Genomic DNA, 2692 nt, shown 5'->3' with positions numbered 1-2692 from the left:
TTACACAATTTTCGCTTAGGCATTTTTGCTTTCAAAACACAATTTTTATATACTTAATTATACAGTTACATTTATATATCTTACACTAGACGCCTTAGTTGCATTACTAGTAAAGTTGTTCATAACTTTTGCGCTTAAATGACTTATTTGCTTAAATATAAATATTTTATTATCATTAGATTTTTGCTTTCTTAAATTTGTAATCAACGTTGCGTTTACCTTGTTTGTGGTTCGTTTACTCAAATTAAAATTTATTTCACTTCAGCAAACAAAAGTAACAGACAGATGCTTTGCACTTTTTCCAAGCGCCTGAAGACAATTCAAATTGCTCTAAGTGCCAGTTCACCTTATATCAGACGTTAGCTTTCCTCTGTTACTGTTTCTTACTTAAATTTGTAAAACAAAAACCTGTGTGTCAATGTAGTTGCATCATAATCACTTCCATTTCCTTTAACTTTTCCTCTTTTTTGCTTAATGCTAGCCAAGTTCTGACGTTTTTTCTTTTCTCTTCTCTTTTTCTTTTCTCTAATTTCGTGCTTGCGATTTTATGTTTTATTTTAATTTACGCTAGTTTCATCTCCGATTTTATATTTGTTTACATTTGGCATAATTAAATCGTAAATATTTGCCTTATTTGCTTTTGTCTCTTATATTTTAATCTGTCTTATATAACTTTCATTGCATTACAGCTAATAATTTTTCTCTTAAACGCAAACGCATATACGTACGCATATCTAATTGAAATTTCAAGCATTTTTGTTATACTCTTTTTGTAATTTTTTTCTTCATATTTTTCTCTCAAATCTACGAAAATAGTATGTTACATATTTGCTTATTATTTATTTATGAGTGTTTATGCAGTTGATTTTATATTTTTTACAAATTTTTTAGGTTGTATTTTCTGGTTGTCAAAATCATAAATAATCTTAAATTTTCGAAAAAAAAAATATTTAATACAAATAATTAACAAAAATTAACTCTTGCTAAAGATTTCAAACCCCGACTCTCAACAAGATACTAAAATATTGGTTTAGAACTCCTTCAAATACTTTATATATTATTTTCGAACTTTGTAAGTGCCCCAACGATGTTAGGTTTATGGAATAATCCCAGTTTGATCTTCTTCTCACGATGATTGATCTAAAGACCGAGCTTAAAATATTGGAGTAATATCAAGAAGAGTGAATAATCCCAAGGTGATGAAATGACCCAAAGAAGATCGTATGATCTCACGATTAAGGAAAAACACGCTATCATTGATTTCAAGACTACCTCGCTTCCAAATATATTTGCACTTATGAATATAAAAGCAAACAGTTAATTATAGAAATAAAACAAATATTTTTAATAAACTTTGCTAAAAAATTTTTTATTTTCTCATTAAATAATAAAAATAATTTCAATATATTTTTTATATATTAAAAATATATATTTGTACTGAAAATATGTGAAAGTAATTTGTTTAAAAATATGAATATTTTAGTTTTTTCAAATCAAAACAAAGAAAAATTATTTGCCATTTTGTAGAATTCTCAATTTTACATAGTATTTCCTTGCCAAATCAGTGTTGGACAATTTACATGGCTGTCTCTTATACACATCTAGATGTGTATAAGAGACAGGTCTTATTTCTGAATGTGCTCTATATATTGTCTCTGTTTTTTTTTTTTTTTTTTTGTTGGAGATGTGTATAAGAGACAGGTTTTACAATAAATTTAAAATTTCTAATATACATATATATTTTTTTATTTTTTGCTTTTAAATTTTTTGAAAATTTTTTTCTGTTTCAATATTTGGAAAAAAAAAATTCTGAATTACAAATAAAGTTCTAAATCTCGAAAAAAATATTTTAAAACTAAAAATGTGAATTTTAACAAATTTTGAATAAAAAATAAAGTTTTCAATCCTGAAAAAGAAAGAATTTTAAAACTATAGATGTGAATTTTTCAAAATTGTCTTTTTAAAAATTTTGAAAACAAATTTTCGAATTACAAAAAAAATTGACCTGAAAAAAATATTTAAACTAAAAATTTTAATTGAGAAAAATTGTTTGAATTTCAAAAACTTCGAATTGTGAAAATTTTTTGAAATTTTGGGAAAAAAATAAAACAAAAATAGCACAAAAAATATTTTTAACCAAACAGTATATTGAGTTAAAAGAGAATTATAGGAAAATATTTACAAGTGCTCTCAAATTTAAAAAACTAACAAAAAAAATCTTTTTTAAGTCCTTAGAAAATTTTTTTCTTTTGAAAAAATAGCTCTTTTTCAAAATTTGGAAAAAAATGTTTCATAATATTTGTATCATGATATTTATGTCTGACCAATTATTACACAGTACTTATGGTCTGTCTCTTATACACATCTAGATGTGTATAAGAGACAGGCTGATATTAATCCCTTGTTCTATTTATCGCGGTTTTGCTTTAGTTTTCTTTCTATTTCTACATTAAACATAAAATGCTTTTAATTGAAGGTTTCTTAAATTTACTGCGCTCTCAGGTTTGTAGTTGTACAGAACAATAAACGCTCGCTAATGCAGGGGGTTTTGAAATAAAAGATTTGTGGTAAGGAGTTTACAAATTTTAAAAGTTACTAACTTTATAAATGAATTTAAAAAAACTATAGAATACATGACAAGTGCCCTTGAAATTAATACAGTTAAAAAGTTTTACAATAAATTTAAAATTTC

Source organism: Bactrocera latifrons, unplaced genomic scaffold (genome assembly GCF_001853355.1).
Source record: "Bactrocera latifrons isolate USDA-ARS-PBARC rearing strain unplaced genomic scaffold, ASM185335v1 scaffold_220, whole genome shotgun sequence".
Classification (NCBI taxonomy): Eukaryota; Metazoa; Arthropoda; class Insecta; order Diptera; family Tephritidae; genus Bactrocera; species Bactrocera latifrons.
This window is presented reverse-complemented; position numbering follows the sequence as displayed.